Consider the following 21,115-nt stretch of genomic DNA (forward strand, 5'->3'; position numbering starts at 1 on the left):
GGGTGCTGGTCGCTGTCATCGGGGCGAGCCTCTGTGATTACTGAAAATTCTTTGCTCCCATGCGCCGCGGTCCCGTCCAGTGCTTGCACCTGCTGCCAGCGCTGGCCCTGCTCACACCCGCAGCCGGCACTGGAGCTGCCATTTGCACCTGCTGCCGGTGCCTGGCACTGGTTCCGATCACTTGGCGCCATCAGCAGGTGTGAGTGGCGGCTGCTGGTCCTGATCGCCCCTGAGGGGCTTCTCCACCTCCCCCTGCTCCTGAGGGGTGATCGGGACAGCAGCAGCCGCTCACACCCACTGCTGGCGCCGGCCCCAATTGCTGTCAGTGGGTGTAAGCGGGGTTGGCGCTGTCAGCACGTGGGAGCGGCGTTGGCGGGAGTGGAGCTGCCAGCAGACGGGACCAGGAGCCGCAGCAGGACGATGGGTCGAGACCTGCCCCTGTGCCTTGTGGCCCACAGTTTCTTTCAAGGTGCATGAATTCGTGCACTGGGTCCCTAGTTTATAATAAACATAAATTAAAAACAAAAAGCAGGTGGGGAAAGAAGAAAGTGAACTCTCAACTTTCTGGCATCAAATGCAGAGAAAAGGTGGGTGGGGGAAGGATCTATTCAGTTGCCTATTGTTGGCTCTGTGTGAGGAAACTGCACATGGCCACAGGGAAAGCAAAGCCTTTCCTACCACTCAGCATTGGAGAAATTTCTCCCCGGTGCCTTTATGTAGAAGACACTAGAAATATTGTTGAAAATGTGCTCAAGAAATTTTTCTATGCATTTTGCTTTTCTTTTAAACTTTCTGGGCTGGCTGTTGTTGCTCAGTGGTTGAGTGTGAACTTATGAACCAGGAGGTCATGGTTCTATTCCTGGTCAGGGTACATGCCTGGGTTGTGGGCTCAATCCCCATCAGAGGGTGTGCGGGAGGCAGCTGGTCAATAATTCTCATCATTGATATTTCTATCTCTCTCTCCCTTTCCTTCTCCCCTCCTTTCTTTGAAATCAATAAAAACAATCCATTTTTAAAAAAATAAACTTTCTGGCTTAAGTATCCATCCAGCCTTATTTATTAAAATATATTTAGTGATATTTCATCCTGTACCTTCTCATATTAGAGATTTACTATATTGTTAAATTGATTAAACAAGGAGGCCATTAGATTAGGGTGGCTTTAATGTCTTAGTAGCCTACTGAAGCAAACCCAAACCTAAGCTTGTAATTGCCTCCAGATTGGGACATGGAAACCTGAGGACAATCTATCACAAACAGCCAAGTAGATCCTAATAAGTCAAAACAGTTAAGCTATCGCCATTCAAATGATTTCTTACATTCTTTCCATATCTTCTCTGCAAAAGGCTTTCCTCCGGTTCCTGTTGGTGGAGCACTTTGGCGTTGCCTGGTTAGAATCTATCTTTGCTTAATAAACTCTTAAAATTTTAATATGCCTTAGTTTATCTATTAACAATACACATCTACAGTAGACAATTAGGATTGTGCAGTGGGCCATATAGTGAGCATTTAACAAATACAAATTTGCTAAATGAATAGATATAAAACTAGTAAACCAACTTGCTATCAACAATTAGAAAATGTTATAAAATATTATAATTACAATAGTAAAACCTAGAATATTAAACCTAATATGAAGAAAACCACAAAATTTTGTTGAGGAACAAAAGAAAATTTGAATAAAAGACACATACCATGTTGGATGGTAGAATCAAAACTGTGAAGGTGTCAGTTCTTCCCCAAATAATCTATTAATTCAATGCAATCCTAAGTAACATTACAAGGAAATATTTTATGAAACTTGACAAGCAGGTCTGAAAGTTTATTTAGAATAGAAAATGCACAGATTAATCAAAAAATTATCGAAAAAGAATTAACAGTGATTGAAGACTTACCCTACTTTATACCAAAACATAGTACTTTAAAATGGTAGTAATTAAAACAGTATATTTTAAACACAAGAATGGAGAAATAGATCAATGGAACAAAAGAGTCTATAAATGTATGTTTACATAGGAATTTAGTATATAAAACAAAGGTAACACTTCAAATTATGAAGTGATGACCTATTCAATAAATAATGCAGACACTAATAAGAAAAGAAAAACTTAATCTCACTTTAAATACAAAAACATATTTCATATAGCTTAAAGAGCTAAATCTAAAGGTATTAGAACAAATAGCAAAACTATTTTTGTCATTTTTAGATGGGTAATATCTTTCTAAATAAGATACAAAACACAGAAACCATACAGGGTAAAGTTTTTATTAAAGTTACATTAAAAATCTTAAGCTTTAATACATTGAAATATATAAAACATGAGCAACAGTCTGAGGAACAATATTTGCAACCTACATAATAAGATGTGAGTGTGAGCTGTTGGTTTTGTTGTCTCTGGAAGTCAACGAATGAATTCACAAACAAGGGAGGGGTAAGCAAAAGGGAAGTGAAGTTTATTACAGTGAAAGTAACAAAGCTCTCAGCACATGAGAGGTGTCCCGAAATGGGTTGCCTCAGAAGGGCACCAGTCTAGGGGTTTAAATTTTCCTGCCCTTGCCCTTTATTGGCTTTCAAAGAAACACCAGCCAACCTCCTTTTGCCTTCATCTCCCTGCTTTTAGTTCCCACTCTTGGGTTCAGGGGGAAGGGCAGCTCTACAGTTGACTGGTACATTCTGCCTATCTTGGTCACATCCTGACCATCTGGCTCATCTCCTCTTTACCATCTTCCCTCCCGGTGGCCCTTACCCTTAACTGCCCGATCCCATCTAACTCCTCAATAATAGATAAATATTATTGTCTATAATATATAAATACAAATAAATAAAAATGTATAAAGATGGGCAAAAATATAAAGTCAAGTCACCAACTTAAATAAAGGTGACCAATTTAATTAGTAAATAGTGAACAAAGATCAAAGTAATAATGATAGACTATGTCTCACCCATTAAATTGGAAATTTTAAAAAGTTCTGTTGCTTCCAATGTTGAGGAAATATAAAATGGTAGTCTTTTGGAGGTCAATTTGGCAGTGTCCATCAAAAGTAAAAATGTACATATTCTTTGAAGCATCATATTTCTGTCAGAGAGAATTATTTGCAGACATGTACAAAGAAGTGTCAATAAGGATTTTCACTGCACCATTGTTTAGAAGAGCAAAAAAATGAAAAACCATTTAAACATCCATCATTAGGGAAATAAATTGTAATGTATTCAATACCACATAATAATATGCAGCAGTAAAAGTGAATAAGGTAGACTTATAGTGCTAACATGGAAAGATTTATAAGATGTATTTCTATATGAAAAAGCATGGATAGAATAATATATACAGCTTAATTATACTTATATACCTCCTATGTGTGTGTACACATGTACAAATGTATAGAAAAAACTCTAGAAGTTACACACCAAACTGTAACTGTGGTTACCATAGAGGAGGTGCTGTGATTGGGTATGAGGAAGAAAGAAGGCAAAGATGACTTTTTTATACTCGCTATAATTTGTATTATATAATCACTTAATAGATTCATTTTTAGTAAATTAACATATTGTTTTAAGAAGGTAACATATCATTAGCTCATGCATTTTTATAAAAAAGTATTTTATCCTAACTTGAGTGATATCATAGACCTTGGGAGTTCATCATCACCATGGTAAATGGAATATTTTTTGCCTCCTTTTTGGGAAGGATTTATTTCCTTTAGATACTACAACCTCTGATCCTCTCTTTCTTGGCTTGGAGCCTTCTCTTTTCCTAATAAATGTAAGGACAGCTACCAGGAGATATATTCACAATCTCCCAAGTCATTGAAGGTCAGGGGACTGAGGATAGCTTAAATTCTCTGCCATCACTCCCATTTTAGCTAGTGGATTTACTTCCTTACTACCCAAGCTGATGTTTTAAAATTTTATATTCTGGGTCCTGGCCAGGTAGCTCAGTTGGTTAGAGTATTGTTCCAATACACCAAGGTTGTGGGTTTGATCCCTGGTCAGGGCACATACAGGAATCAATCAATGAATGCATAAATGGGGAACAACAAATTGATATTTCTTTCTCTCCCTTTCTCTTTGTCTAATATCAGCTAATCAATCAATCAATCAATCAATATCTAAAATTTTATGTTCTTTCCTCTCCTGTGCTCTCCTCTGGGTAACATCTATAATATTAAAAACATAATATGCTAATTAGACTAGACAGCCAAACGACCTTCCAGATGAAGCCTCGATGGTGGGGGCCTAGGCAGAGGCGGTTAGGGACAATCAGGCAGGCAGGCAGGCAAGTGGTTAGGGGTGATCAGGCAGGCAGGTGAGTGGTTAGGGGTGATCAGGCAGGCAGGCGAGTGGTTAGAGGCAATCAGACAGGCAGGCGAGCAGTTAGGGGCAATGAGGCAGGCAGGCAGAGGCGGTTAGGGGTAATCAGGCAGGCAGGTAGAGTGATTAAGGGTGATCAGGCCAGCAGGCAGAGTGGTTAGGGGCAATGAGGCAGGCAAGCAGAGTGATTAGGGGCGATCAGGCAGGCAGGCAGGCGAGCAGTTAGGAGCCAGTGGTCCCGGATTGCGAGAGGGATGTCCGACTGCCAGTTTAGGCCCAATCCCACAGGAGTCCTACATCCCCTGAGGGGTCCCGGATTGTGAGAGGGTGCAGGCCGGGCTGTGGGACCCCCTCCCTCCAAATTTCATGCACCGGGCCTCTAGTAATTATATAAAGAGGTCAGTGAAGAAAATGATTTGGGTAACTTACACCAGGACAATTAGTTCTATGTGATTGAAAGCTGGATAGTTGGATTTTATTCTTTCAAAGATAATGACCATATTTCCTTTCAAAAAAAGTTACACTTGGTGGCCTGGTGCATAAATCAATATCCAACAAACCTCCCCCTCCCCAAAATGTGTAATGTTAACAAAATGAGATACATTTGTAGGCCCCTTGGGTACTTTGTTTGAATGACCCTTCTTTTTCCCTCCTGACCTGTACTCTACACACTGTATATCAAAATCTAGAGCAGCGGTTCTCAACCTGTGGGTCGCGACCCCTGTGGGGGTCGAACAACCTTTTCACAGGGGTCGCCTAAGACCATCAGAAAACACATATATAATTACATATTGTTTTTGTGATTAATCACTATGCTTTAATTATGTTCAATTTGTAACAATGAAAATACATCATGCATATCAGATATTTACATAACGATTCATAACAGTAGCAAAATTACAGTTATGAAGTAGCAACGAAAATAATTTTATGGTTGGGGGTCACCACAACATGAGGAACTGTATTAAAGGGTCGCGAAGGTTGAGAACCACTGATCTAGAGGCTTTAATTTTCCCCCCTTTAGACAATTCATTTGTGTTTCATTCATACTGTGCAAACCCTGCTTCTGTGTCCTAAGCAGAAGAGAGTTTAGTGTCTAAAAACTGGCTCTTAAACAAGATGGCACCAAAACCAACTCCCATCTCTTCTGCCAGCCCAAGGAGCATTTCTCAGACATTTTACAGGCAGTCTTTAAAAACAAAGCATTGCCTAATCTGATGTCCAGTAAAGTTACACTTGATTTACATCCCTGTGAAGATGGTTACCCAGCACCCTCTCAAACAAATTTTGAAGTTAACACTTTTGCTGGAGCCTCTCTCTCTCTCTCTCTCTCTCTCTGAAATGGGGAAATTTCCTTTAAACACATTAAAATATCTGTCATAGTTTTGGGCGATTTGTGTATACATACATTATGATGTCAATTGCACATCACACAGAAAACCATTTTCTGTTTTTGTTTTTTTTTTTTAGTTTCTTGCACATTTAGCACTTTATTAGGCTCTGTGGATGTACAAAGGAAACATCACACTCAAACTTACATCAGAAAACCATTTTCATTAAATGAGAATAAAGACCTATGCAGCAATATATCTTGCTCTTTTGTGTGACTTAGATTACTCCCCCTTTTTAGGATTTACTACTCTTGCCTCCTGTATCTTTCTGGTGGTCAGTGAGTTAAGTGCCTGCAACTTCACTCCCTCCACAGGGTGACATGTGACCCATCAGGCCAGACAGAAAACTTAACAGAGAGGGATTGATATGAATGCTGAGAGGGAGTGGTCTCTGCAAGGGAGATAACATTCAAGAGCTGCTGGGGGTCATCTCTCTTACCACATGGGTAGAATTTGCCTGAGTGTGACTTCAGCAAAGAGAAAAACAGAGCTAAGAGATGAACAGATGGATGGAAGATAGATGGATGTATAGACGAACAGGTAAATATATAGATAGATATCTGGTGATGTAATTTGAACTTGGAACCAATCATTCTTAAAGAGTCACCTCTCTGACTTCCCAACTGTATGAGGTATAAATTTCCTTTTATGCCTAAGCTAGTTTGAGTTAGATTTATGTTGCTTTCAAATTGAAAAGCTATGATGAATGCAGGCTATTTGGTCTATTTACTGTTCATTCTATTGGTTGGAAGGGTATTACATTCTATTTCAAAGCTAATTCACACACAGCAGATGCACAGAATATATAAAAGAAATACAGAACCATGGAATAAGATGAACCTACAATCAAAGGGTTCCATTCTTTCTTTTTTTTTTTTTTTTTGGTCTCTATTTAGCAAACTTATTCCAAGGAAGAAAGACCCATTCAAACAAGTTGAAGGAATAGGACTTGATTGATCTTGCAGAATCCTACATTAGGAAATAGGGCTCTGGAACTGAATATTGGACAGTCAGGTCTGAGGTCCCTTTACAGCAGCGGTTCTCAACCTGTGGGTCGCGACCCCTTTGGGGGTCGAATGACCCTTTCACAGGGGTCGCCTAAGACCATCAGAAAACACATATATAATTACATTTTGTTTTTGTGATTAATCACTACGCTTTAATTATGTTCAATTTGTAACAATGAAATTGGGGGTCACCACAACATGAGGAACTGTATTAAAGGGTCGCGGCATTAGGAAGGTTGAGAACCACTGCTCTACAGCAAGCATGACAAACTTGCGGTCCCCGGGCCACATGCAGCCCACAACAAATATTTTTGCAGCCCAGCCAATATAACAGTATGTAAGAAATGTTTTAATAAAAATTCGTAACTTAATTTTTACAATATCCTGTTATATAATTATTACTAATGAACTACAATGTTTGTTAATGACTGATTACTATCATCATGTTTCATTCATTTTTCTTACACGCCTTGTGCACAGGCGCACCATTTCTCTCCACTAATACTAGCAGGGAATATTTTAGCAGCCGACTGCCCTATCCTTAGTCTTGGACTGACTTGTTTGGTGTGCACAACAGGAAATTTTTCGCTTTTGGAGAACAAGAAAAATAGGTTTATTTGCTTTGCACTTATTAATTTGTTCAGTTATTCAGTGTCTGGTAAGTTAATGTTCAAGAAAAAATATTAATTTTTATTAAAATGTCCTATTATTTTATATTAACGATTACTCATTTATTTCAGCCCTTTGTTTTCAGCATGTCTCGATCAAAATAAGCCTACGTTTCTATGAAAATTGAAGCTTTGTTTTTTTGCGGCCCACATAAACTTAAACCTTGTTTGTTTGGCCCATGTTAGCCTTTGAGTTTGACATGCTTGCTCAGGGTCACATGAGCTTTTATGTAGAGGAAACTCCCTTCTTCCAGTGGCTGTGGCCAAAACACCTCGTGTCCTTCTCTCCTCTGTGGGGTACTGATTGGTTCAAGGGCCCCTTTGCATGAGCCATCTCCCTTTATTTCCAGGACTGCAAATGTAGCAAGTGCCAAAAGGATGCTGTGTCATTCACAGCTTTCCTTACTGGGCTGAAATCATGCTCTACCTACCGATTGGGAAGTGGGACAGTCTGCCCTGTTTCAGTGATGGCAATTCCATCCATCTGGAAGCTCAGGTTCTTGGAGTCACACTGACTCCTGACTTTTTCTCACACTTCAGTCAGCCCAGAAAATTCTGTTGGCTCTCCCTCAAAAATATATCCAGAGGTCTGCCACTCCAGGGCTATCAGTTAACCAGCCCAGTCCAAAGCACCAGCATCTCTCACTGTGTGATTGCAACAGCCTCCTACCTATATTTCTGCTTCTGTCGTTGTGGGGGAGGAACAAACTTTCCTCTACCCTCAAGGTTCTTTTGGCTGGGCTTATAATCAAGTAGCCATGAGACAGACTAACAAGAGAAAATTACCAAATTTAATACATACATATGTATGGGAACTCCACAAACATGAGAGAGTCAGAGACCCCACATGCAGGAGAGCTTCAGAGACAGAAAAGGGAACATGGGTCATTGCAAGATGATAAGAAGAACAGATGTGTAGTAAATAGAAGTTTGTCCTGCCCTCCAGAAGGTCTGAAAAGGTTATCTCTGATAATCTCCTGTTATGGGCAAGGCCCCTAATCCAAGTATTTTCAGGTAGTCAAAGGAGGGGCAGACATGTTTCTCTTGAGACTGAAGTTAAAAGTTCCCTTAGCTCAAAACAATTCACATACCACAGAAGCACATCTTGGGGTAACTAGCTCTGAACCTCCAAAACATTGATGTAGTGTAAGTAAACTGAAGACAGGAGGGGACTGGAGTTTCTGGGTGTTGGTTTAGATGTCATGGGATGAAGGACCTTTTAGAAATTGATTGGCAGAATAGAGAATAAGTACATTGATTAATTTTTTTCTTTAATATATTTTTTTAGAGAGAGAGAGAGGAAGAGAGAGGGATGAAGGGGAGAAGGAAGAGAGGAGAGGAGGGAGGGAGGAGAGAGAGAGAGAGAGAGAGAGAGAGAGAGAGAGAGAGAGAGAGAGAAGAGAAACATCGATGTGAGAGCCAAACATTATTTGGCTGCCTCCTGCAAGCCCCCTACAAGGCATTGGATCTGCAGCCTCTCGGTGCATGAGATGATGCCCAACTAACGGAGCCACACTGGCCAGGGCCACACTGAGCAATTTTGTTGAGGAATAAATGATGGAAGTGATGTGAAGAAAGAAGAGTTGAATAATGACTTGAAAGGTAACTGGGAATAAAATGGATTATTAATGCTTACTGGAAAGTTGAAGAATAGCTTCTGTTTATTGGAGAAGATGTTCTGGAGATGAGGACTCACAGTCTTCTTTAAGTGCCAGACCTGCTTTTCAGGTATCAAGTGATTGTCCATGACTCGGGATATGAATAAGGGAGACTCAGCAGTTAAGAAATTCTGCCCCAACAGGATGGCTTGCTTACTGGCTAGAGGCAAACTGATCTTAACAGATTTCTCCTGGGCCAGGAAAATCAAGCGACATAAGTCTAGAGCTCAGGGCATTTTCTGAACAGCACTAAGCCAGCACTGTTTCTGCTGTCCCTGAGGCCTGATGGACATCTCAATGCCTGTGATGTAATTCTCATGCCTATACTGGACTATGATTGTGTTAGGGTTGCCTCAGTTCCCTATGCATTCTCTGAGGCAAGTCCTGTAACTGAAGATGATCTGTGTATCTCATCCTTGCCCCATCAAAGAGTCCAATGAATTCAGGAAATAATTTTCTCTATGTTTTATGTGCTTAATGATAGTATGTAGATATTGCAGAGTATGAATTGGGAAGAAAGAGACCAGGGACAATAGATAACAGGGAGTCATATGAGTATGGATGGTTATTGATTAAACACTAGTGAACTCACTGCCTGAAAGAAATAGAGTCAGCTAAGTTTCTGAATGAGAGGGGTGTGGTCAAGTTGAAAGAGCATTTGAATGGGATCCCAGAGGACCTAAGCTTTCCCATCAATGAGCTGTGTGACCTCTTGCTTTGCCTCAGTTTTAATTATATTCTAAGTTTATGGGGCTTTTCCCTGTACAAGACCCTGTTTTGTCAGACTCTGAAGGTTACAAAATGAGTCAGACATTGCCCCTTCCTCATGAACCTCACAGAGTGAGACCCTGGAGCTTCAAAGACAGGTACCCGACTAACTCCACCTGAAGTAGAGCAGGACTGGGATGCTTCCTCTGTTTGGGTATAAATTAACTGAATGCTCATGATGAGTGGTAGATTTTAAAGAGTCTCTCCAGCTGCATGTGAATTTGCAGCTTTTGCTTTTCTATGCTTGAAGCAGGGTTACCTTCACCTGTTTCCTAATACTGTAGAAGGCCAACCAGGCCGAAGTCCCACAGTTGGGAGTCTGTGAGGTACGGTGAATGTCTCTTTGCACGCGGACTAACAGAGGTAGTGACAGACATACAGGGAGCTATAGAGGGGAAAAGAGAGGATGTGGGCAGTGCTGATGGCCCTTTAGCTGGAGCTGCTCTTAATGAAAGAAACCGCAACAACAGTGCTGGAATCCTCCCTGCACTTTATGTATTTAAACTGATTTACAACTTCCCTTTGCCCTCTCCTCTTCTAGTTTCCTTCTTACTTCCTTATCTATTCTTTCCAGGACTTAAAAAGTGAGACAAACAAACCTCAAAGGTGTAGGGTTTCTTTCCCCGTTCTTCTCCTTGCCAGCAGAGCACAGTTTTTTAGCATGTTTGCTTCATATGAATCTCTCGGCATCTGCTTCTAGCTTTTCCTCTGTTTCCCTCCCTCTTCTTCTCTTCCCTCCCTTCCCTTGCCTCTGACTCACTCTTCTCTTTCTCTCCTCCCTTAGTCTTTGTCTCTATATCCACCTCCCCTTTCCTTATAAGCCTGTTACAATAAGACACAAGATCTGAAAACCCTGATTATTTTATCTCTGAAACTTGCAGACAGCAAACTGATCTGATGCAAGAGAAATGACACGTTGCCATGCCATCTCAATTTTCTCTGAATCTTCTCAGAAATATTTCACAGAGCAAGAAAATGTTATAGTCTATTTTTTTTTATTTTCAACCATGGGCAGCCTGCATTTCTTTTTTCCCCCTGAGAAGTCACTGACAGCTTTATCCAATTTTCAGCCAATCTAAAAAAATGCTTTCCTTAAGAGCTTTAAGGTTTCTCCTTAAAATCACAATTTTTAAAAAATATATTTTTATTGATTTCAGAGAGGAAGGAAGAGGGAGAGAGAGAGATAGAAACATCAACGATGAGAGAGAATCATTGATTGGCTGCCTCCTGCAAAGCCCCCTACTGGGGACTGAGCCTGCAACCCAGGCATGTGCTCTTGACCAGAATTGAGCCCGGGACCCTTCAGTCTGAAGGCCAACGCTCTATCCACTGAGCCAAACCAGCTAGGGCTTAAAAACCACAATTTTTCAAGGAAAGAGCTCCTATAATGCAACAGACCGATGGAATAGAGTCTGTTGGTTTGGCTTTAAGTTATAACATTGTGGTTTTTGTTTGAGGATTAAAAAAATAAAAAACAAAATAAAAAACCTCCCCAAGCAGTGAGAATATAGTTCCTTTCCTCAGCCCATAGCTATTTTGACTGTGTGTCTGTCTATTCAGGCAGTCATCCATTTATCCATTCACTGTTTCAATAATAATTTATTTACTGACTATGAGGGGCAGGCTCTGGGATACAGAGAGGTCCTCAATTTCTTGGAGAACCTTTTTGTCAGTGAGACAAATAATCAAATAAAAAAAAATTAAACAGGATGATTTGAGATGTGCTATGAAGACAACAAAAGAAGTTGATGTGATCTGGAGTGGGAGTGGGGGGCTAATTTTGGGAGGTGAGAGGAGGCCTGTTTCCGGAGGAGAAGCAAACCCTTAAAGCCCTGATGAGAAGAAGGACTACTTCCATGCATACATCTGGGTGAGGGATGGGTGATAGACAAAACCAGAAATCCTTGAAAAAAATGTTCTAAAAGGAGTTAAAGTGAATTTTACTGACATTTCTGTTTTACCCAATGCCCTCCTCTTCCTCCTCCTCCTCTTTGTTATTTACTTTCTATGTCATGTTCTTCCCCCTAATTGCTCACTGTGCTCTTTCTCTGTCATTCAGTCTTGAGTCTGACCCAATTTGAAAAAATTTAGTGCCAGAATTCATTTAAGAGGCAGCCTGAGAGTGGCAGGGCCTCTGACTTCTGTGACCCTCAAGTTGATCAGCAGTTCTCAAACTTTTCAGTGCACCAGAATCACCTGGAGGGCTTGTTGAAACATAGATTGCTGGCCCCACTCCAAGAGCTTTTGATTTGATGGGTTTGGGTAGGGCCTGAAGTTTGGTATTGCTAACAGGTCCCCAGGCGCTGCTGATCCTGCTGGTGTGGGATCATACTTTGAGAACCACTGGCTTAGATGCCCCAGTTGACTGAGGGAGTAGGGCCAGCTGACCGAGGCCTGAGGGCACATGCACAACCCACTGTTAACCATGCAGGAGAGGGCACAGGCAGGTCCTCTGCTCTCCTGTTCCCCCCTCTCCTCCCAACCCGACACACACACCTGCCCCACTGCTGGGATTTCCTCAGGCTCTGTTGGGAGATCCTCATGATGGTCCTCCTTGTGTATATTTTGACTTTAGGTCCAATTTTCCATCAATCTGATCTGATCTCTTTTGCTTTTTATCTATTAGAAATTCCTCCAAGTTCCTGGTACATTTTTGCACTCTTGCATGTTTTTAAAACTTGTTGTGATTTTGTTGTCACTTTGGAGTGAGGAAAAGTAAATAGGTGGGCATTGGCGACCATTTTGAAGTGGAAGATCATATATTGCCTTAAAACTTTGGATAAGTAAAATGAAAGCATGAGGGAATACAAATAAAAATGAATTCCTTCTAAAAGGAGGCATGTTCTCCAAGTGCTTTAAGAAATTTCTTTCTTTCGATAAGAGGAACCAAGATGGCAGCATAAGGTACAAACCTGTACGTGCTGCCCCCCACAACAACATTAAAACCACACTATAAGACAAAACAGCTATCATCCAGAACCAAGGGGAAAGCTGACCGAGTGGAAGTTCTACAACTAGAAGGAATGAAAAAAGCGCATTGAGACCGAGTAGGAGGGGAGAGGCGCCAAGAACAGAGGTACGGAGGCACGGGCGAGGCTGCTGGGTGCGCAGTTTTTTTCAATCGGAAGGGGACAAGCTCTCCAACGCACTGAACTCATTTACAGCGAGACGCTGCGGTCCCAGGCTCCTACGGGGAGAAACGGGACTGTCTTGCAGCGGGTCAGAAAGCAAGGATGACTTTCTCACAGAGCTGCTTGCAGAAATCATTGTTGCTGTGGGGACGCTCGCAGCAGTCAGGGAGTCGCAGAGTGGGAGTGGCGGGTTCACTGACGACACCATTGCTGTTTGCTCCGCCCTAGGGACTCTCTGAGACTCCGCCCCACTCAATTTACATCCCCTCCCAAGCTGTGCTCGGTGGCGGCACAAAGGAGGCACCTGCGCTTTTGCAGCCTAACAAACTGCAGTGAATCAGAGAGCTCTAAAACTTCCAAACTCCAAACAAAGAGGAGAAATCTGTTGATATTGCTGTAGCCCCTGCTGGGTGGACCCACACAGTGGTTGACTTGGAGATCCAGGAGCCAGGGTACCCCTGGTCAGATACCAGATTTCAACTCCTCACATCTATAAGGTACACACTCAAGAAGCAGACTCAGTGAGCACCAAAGCCCCACTGAAGCAAGTCCTACTGCATAAGGGTGTCTCCAGCACAGCATTTCTTGTTATAGACACTGTGGGTCCTTGCAGTCAGCCAAAAATGTGAAGACAAAGAAACATGTCACAAATGAAAGAAATGAAGGAAAGCAAACTAATGGAGGACATAGAGTTCAGAACCACAGTTATAAGGTTACTCAAGAATCTTCTACGAACCTCCAAGGAACTTAGTGAGACCTTCAAAGATCTTAATGAGAATGCCAAAATAATGGAAAAGTACCAGTCAGAAATTAAACATACACTGACTGAAATAAAGAATAATATACAGAGATCCAACAGCAGACGAGAGGATCCCAAGAATCAAGTCAAAGATCTGAAATACGAAGAAGCAAAAAACACCTATCCGGAAAAGCAAAATGAAAAAAGAATCCAAAAATATGAAGATAGTGTAAGGAGCCTCTGGGACAACTTCAAACATACCAACATCTGAATTATCAGGGTGCCAGAAGAAGAGAGAGAGCAAAATACTGAAAGCCTATTTGAAGAAATCATGACAGAAAACTTCCCCTACCTGATGAAAGAAATAGACTTCCAAGTCCAGGAAGCGCAGAGAACCCCAAATAAAAGGAATCCAAAGAGGACCACACCAAGACACATCATCATTAAAATGCCAAGGGCTAAAGACAAAGAGAGAATCTTAAAAGCAGCAAGAGAAAAACAGTTAGTTACCTACAAGGGAGTACCCATACGACTGTCAGCTGATTTCTCAACAGAAACCATGCAGGCCAGAAGGGAGTGGCAAGAAATATTCAAAGTGATGAATGCCAAGAACCTACAACCAAGATTACTTTATCCAGCAAAGCTGTCATTCAGAATTAAAGGTCAGATAAAGAGCTTCACAGATAAGGAAAAGCTAAAGGAGCTCATCACCACCAAACCAGTATTATATGAAATGCTGAAGGATATCCTTTAAGGGATAAATACCACATGATCTCACTCATTTGTGGAATATAATGAACAACATAACTGATGAACAAGGACTGATCCAGAGACGGAGAGGCATTGATTGGACTGTCGGGCCTTGGAGGGAAGGTAGGGGAGGGTGGGGGTAAGGGGGAGAGATCAACCAAAGGACTTATATGCAAGCATATAGGCCTAACCAATGGACATGGACAACAGGGAGGGGGGGGGGTGTAAGGCATGAGCGGGGGGTGGGGGTGGGTAGGGGATAACGTGGGGATAAGGACATATATGTAATATCTTAATCAATAAAAAATATATAAAAAAAGAAATTTCTTTCATGGTCAGTCAGATGGGCAATTTTAATAGCTATATTTTCTCTTTCTCTCTCTTTTTTCTTTTTAAAATTTAAGGTCTTTATTGGTTTAATGTACTACATAAGTCTCCTTTTCCCCCCATTGACCTCTCACCAGGCACCCCCAACCCCAGCAAATGCCTCACCATCCCCCCACCCCCCGCCCCATCTGTGTCCATTGGTTATGGCCATATGTGTGCATACAAGTCCTTTGGTTGATCTCTCACACCCTCACCCCCCGCCTTCCCTCATAGGTTGGACAGTCTATTCTATGCTTCTATGATTCTGGTTCTATTTTTGTTCATCAGTTTATGTTGTTCATTATATTCCACAAATGAGTGAGATTATGTAATATTTACCTTTCTCTGACTGGCTTATTTCGCTTAGCATAATGCTCTCCAGGTCCAATCATGCTGTTGCAAATGGTAAGAATTTCTTCTTTTTTACAGTAGTGTAGTATTCAATTGTGTAGATGTACCACAGTCTTCTAATCTACTCATCTGCTGATGGGAACTTAGGCTGTTTCCAAATCTTAGCTATGGTAAATTGCGCTGCTATGAACATAGGGGTGCATATATCCTTTCTGATTGGTGTTTCTGTTTTCTTGAGATATATTCCTAGAAGTGGGATTACTGGGTCAAATGGAAGTTCCATTTTTAATTTTTTGAGTAAACTCCATACTGTTTTCCACAGTGGCTGCACCAGTCTGCATTCCCACCAGCAGTGCAACAGGGTTCCTTTTTCTCCACATGCTCTCCAGCACTTGTTGTTTGTTGATTTGTTGATGATAGCCATTCTGACAGGTGTGAGATGGTACCTCATTGTTGTTTTGATTTGCATCTCTTGGATGATTAGTGACTTTGAGCATTTTTTCATATGTCTCTTGGCCTTCTGTATGTGCTCTTTTGAAAGGTGTCTATTTAGGGTCTTTGCCCATTTTTTGATTGGATTGTTTATCTTCCTTTTGTTAAATTGTAGGAGTTCCCTTATTGGAGATAACATTGGCAAATATGTTCTCACATGCAGTGGGCTTTCTTATTGTTTTGTCGATGGCTTCTTTTGCTGTACAGAAGCTTTTTATTTTGATGTAGTCCCATTTGCTTATTTTCTCCTTAGTTTCCATTGCCCTAGGAGCTCTATCAGTGAAATATTGCTTTGGCATATATCTGAGATTTTGCTGCCTGTGGATTCCTCTAATATTTTTACGGCTTCCCGTCTTCTGTTCAAGTCCTTTATCCATTTTGAGTTTATTTTTGTGTATGGTTTAAGTTGGTGGTCTAATTTCATTTTTTTTGCATGTATCTATCCAATTTTCCCAACACCATTTATTGAAAAGACTGTCTTGACTCCATTGTATGCTCTTGCCTCCTTTGTCAAATATTAATTGAGCATAATGGCTTGGGTCTATTTCTGGGTTGTCTGTTTTGTTCTATTGGCCTATATGCCTGTTCTTTTGCCAGTACCAGGCAGTTTTGAGAACAGTGGCTTTGTAATACAGCTTGATATCTGGTATTGAGATCCTTCCTACTTTGTTCTTCTTTCTTGAGATTGCTGCAGCTATTCAGGATCTCTTTTTGTTCCAGATGAATTTTTGGAGAGTTTGTTCTAGATCTTTGAAGTATGCTGTTGGTATTTTAATGGGAATTGCATTGAATCTATAGATTGCTTTGGTTAGTATGGACATTTTAATGATGTTGATTCTATCAATCCATGAACAGGGAATATTCTTCCATCTGTTTATATCTTCCTCTATCTGTTTTTTCAGCATTCTGTAATTTTCTGAGTACATGTCCTTTATCTCCTTGGTTAAATTTATTCCTAGGTGCTTTAATTTTTGTGTTGCAATGGTAAATGGGATTGTTTTTCTGTGAGTTCATTATTGGTGTATAAAAAACCCCATAGATTTCTGGGTGTTAATTTTGTATCCTGCTACATTGCTGAATTCATTTATTAAGTCTAGTAGTTTTTTTAATGGAGTCTTTAGGGTTTTCTAAGTACAATATCATCTCATCTGCGAATAATGACAATTTTACTTCTTTCCAATTTAGATGCCTTTTATTTCTTCTTCTTGTCTGATGGCTATGGGTAGCACCTCCGGCACCATGTCAAACAGGAGTGGTGAAAGTGGGCATCCTGTCTTATTCCTGTTTTTAGGGGAAATGGTTTTAACTTTTGTCCATTGAGTATGATGTTTGCTGTAGGTGTGTAATTTAAGGCTTTTATTATGTTGAGGTATGATCCCTCTATTCCCACTTTGCTGAGAGTTTTTATCAAGAAAGGGTGTTGGATGTTGTCAAATGCCTCTTCTGCATCAATTGATATGTTTATGTGATTTTTGTCTTTCAATTTGTTTATGTGATGTATCACGTTTATTGATTTGCGAATATTGTACCAGCCTTGCACCCCTGGGATAAATCCCACTTGATTATGGTGTATGATCTTTCTAATGTAATGCTGGATCTGATTTGCTAGGATTTTGTTGAGGAGTTTAGCATCTATGTTCATCAGGGATATTGGCCTATAATTCTCTTTCTTTGTGGTGTCTTTATCTGGTTTTGGGAATAGGGTAATGCTGGCTTCATAGAAAGAGCTAGGAGGTGTGCCTTCCTCTTGAATTTTTTAGAATAGCCTGAGAAGGATAGGTTTTAGTTCTTCTTTGAATGTTTGGTAAAACTCCCCTGTGAAGGCATCTGGCCTTGGACTTTTGTTTGCTGGAACCTTTTTGATGACTGCTTCAATTTCCTCCTTAGTTATAGGCCTGTTTTGATTTTTTGATTCTTCTTGATTGACTTTTGGAAGGTCGTATTTTTCTAGGAATATATTAATTTCCTCTAGGTTATTAAGTGTGTTGGAATAGAGTTGTTCATAGTATTTTTTAATGATCCTTTGTATTTCTGTGGGGTCTGTTGTTACTTCTCCTCTTTCATTTCTGATTTTGTTTATTTGGGTCCTCTGTCTTTGCTTCTTGGTGAGCCTGGCTAGAGGTTCATCAATCTTGTTTATGCTTTCAAAGAACCAGCTCTTGGTTTCATTGATCTTTTGTATTGTTTTTTTGGTCTCTATGTCATTTATTTCTGCTCTGCTCTTTATTATCTTCCTCCTTCTGCTCACTCTGGGCTTTTCTTTTTGTTCTCTTTATAATTCTTTAAGTTGTAGAGTTAGATATTTTATTACCATTTTTTCTTGTTTTCTGAGATAGCCCTGTAATGTTATGAACTTCCCTCTCAGGACTTCTTTCTCTGTGTCCCATAGGTTTTGGATTGTTGTGTTATCACTGTCACTTGTTTCCAGGATGTTTTTAATTTCTTCTTTGATCTCTTTGCTAACCCAATCATTGTCTAATAGCATGTTATTCAGCCTCCAAGTGTTTGCATTTTTTTAATTGTTTTTGCTTTAGTTGATTTCTAATATTACGCCACTGTGGTCTGAGAAGATGCTTGATATGATTTCAATCTTCTTTAATTTGGAGAGACTTGGCCTGTGATCCTATATGTGATCCATCTTTGAAAATGTCCCATGTGCACTTGAAAAGAATGTATTTTCTGTAGCTTTGGGATTAAATGTCCTGAAAATGTCAATTAAGTCCAGCTGATCTAGTGAGTCATTTAGGATAGCTGTTTCTTTGCTGATTTTTCATCTAGAAGATTTATCCAATGATGTCAGTGGGGTATTAAAGTCCCCTACTATGATTGTATTGCTGTTGATTTTCCCCTTGATATCTTCCAGAAGTTTTTTTATGCATTTGTGTGCTCCTGCATTGGGTGCTTATAAGTTTACCAGAGATGTATCCTCTTGCTGTATTGATCCTTTTAATATTATGAAGTGGCCTTCCTTATCTCTTGTTATGGCCTTCACTTGGAGGTCTATTTTGTCAGATATAAGTATTGCTACCCCAGCGTTTTTTCATTTCCACTTGCCTAGAGGATATTTTTCCATCCCTTCACTTTCAGTCTCTGTGTCTCTTGTTCTGAGGTGGGTCTCTTGTAGACAACAAATATATGGCTCATGTTTTCTTATCTATTCAGCCATTCACTGTCATTTGATTGGAGCATTTAGTCCATTTACATTTAAAGTTATTATTGATATGTACTTGTTTGTAGCCATTTTTATTTTTTGCTTGTGTTCCTTCTCCCCCCTCCTCTTTTTTCTTCTTTTTATAACAGTCCCTTTAGCATCTTTTGCATTGCTGGCTTGGTAGTGATAAACTGCCTTAGCATTTCTTTGTCTGTGAAGCTCCTAATTTCCCCTTAAATTTTGAATGATAGCCTTGCTGGATAGAGTATTCTTGGATTCAGTTCCTTATTTTGCATCACTTTGTATACTTCCTTCTATACCTTTCTGGCCTGATGTGTTTCTGTTGAGAAATCATTTGATAATCTAATGGGAGATTCCTTTTAGGTAACTTTGTGTCTATCTCTTGCAGCCTTTAAGATCTCTCTTTGTCATTAATGTTTGCCATTGTAATTATGATGTGTCTTTTTGTGTTTATCTTGTTTGGGATTCTCTGTGCTTGTGTGACTTTTTTCTTCCCCAAATCAGGGAAGTTTTCTGACATTATTTCTTCAAATAGGTTTTCTAGCCCTTGCTCTTTTTCTTGTTGTTCTGGCACCCTTATTATACGTTTGTTGCTTTGTTTCATATTGTCCCAAAGCTCCCTCAGGCTCCCCTGCTGTCTTTTTCTTTCTCCAACTGCAGTTCAGATTGGGTGTGTTTTGCTTCCCTATCTTCTAATTCGCTAATTCGGTCCTCCGCTTCTCCTAGTTTACTGTTGAAAGCTTCCAAGTGTTTTTTATTGTAGCTATATCACTCTTTATTTCTCTTGGTTCTTACATAAGTTGTTGATTTTCTCATCATCCCATTTATGACCTGTTTGACCCTTATTCTGAATTCTTCTTCTGACACATTGTATGCCTCCATTTCATTTATTTCCTTTTCTGACAATTTCTCCTTTTCTTTCCTTTGAGGGTTGTTCTTCTGTCTCTCCATTTTTGCTCTCACTGAAGGATCTAAGTGTTGAATCACACAAAGCCTGAGGCTGCAGCGGAGGGCATGGTGGCAGGTCATGTGGTTGTGGGTGGCGGCAGCTCCTCTTGTGGTCATGGGGCAGTGGCTGCTCCTCGGACCGTCACGGGTAGTGGCTGCTCTCCACGCAGTCGCTGGCTGCTCCCTGGGGGTTGTGGGGTGGCTGCTGGTTCCTTATGCAGTTGTGGGTGGCAGCTGCTGGCTCCCCTCACGTGTGGTCATGGGCAGTGGCTGCTGGCTGCCTGCGAGGTCTTGGACAGCATGTATTTTCTCCTATAAGCTCCTGAATTTCTTTTTTTGGGTCAATCCTCATTCCAGGATATTTTTCCATTAATTTTTAGAGAGAGTGAAGGACAGAGACAGAGAAACATCAATGTGAGACACATCAATTGGTTGCCTCCTGCACATACCAGGGATCCAGTCTGCATCTGAGGTACTTGCCCTTGACTGGGAATCAAACACACCACCCTTCAGTCTGCAGTATGATGCTCCATCCACTGAGCAAAACTAGATATGGCTGAATTTCTTTCTAGGTTCTTTTGGGCTTTAGGAAAATAGGGGGAAAGGCAAGAAGTGGTAAAAAGTGCAGACAAAGCTTTAGTAACTAACAAATCCATTTTATTTTTTCCTATTTTGGTAACGATAATTACAGTCAAGGTTTCTCACTGTGATCCTGTGATCCTCAGACAATGGACATTGGCTTGGCTAAATTTTAAGAGTATTCTTTCTCTTTTTTAAAAAAATTCTTACCCAAGGATATGTTTTATTCATTTTACAGAGAGAGAGAAGGGAGAGATCACTGACTGTGAATCCAATCCATGAATTTTGGTGTATGGGATGATGTTCCCACCAACTAAACCACCCAGCCAGGGCAAGAGGATTCCTCTTTGGAAAACTATGTCTTGGAAGGGTTCCCTTTGAAATTGGAGGTTTAGATGGAAGCTGGAGAACTGGAGCCCAGAGAGGCTGGGGAAGAACCAGATTGTGCTGAGGCCTCAGGTATTGCCACACAGGCTGGTCTGAGTCAGCTACTGGCCTGAGCAGGATAAGTTCGGTCTCTCCTGAGAGAGCCACACAAGCTAGTAGTAATCCTCAGCTCAATCTTGAAAGGCCATATTTCTGTTGTTCCACACATGGCCAGGAAGTTATTTTCTGTTCAGAGATCAGTTGCCTTTTTGTCTTCTAGTTTCTTCCCAGAGGACCGAGAGCCTCAGAATACATACCTTGAGGAGTGCTTACAGTGGGCTTATATGTTTGCTGAAACAAGTTTTCCCCTGAAGGTCAGTCAGGTTGATGTGATTTTTAAGATTATGGAATGGAAACT

The sequence above is a fragment of the Myotis lucifugus genome, unplaced genomic scaffold (assembly GCF_000147115.1).
Source record: "Myotis lucifugus unplaced genomic scaffold, Myoluc2.0 scaffold_29, whole genome shotgun sequence".
NCBI lineage: Eukaryota > Metazoa > Chordata > Mammalia > Chiroptera > Vespertilionidae > Myotis > Myotis lucifugus.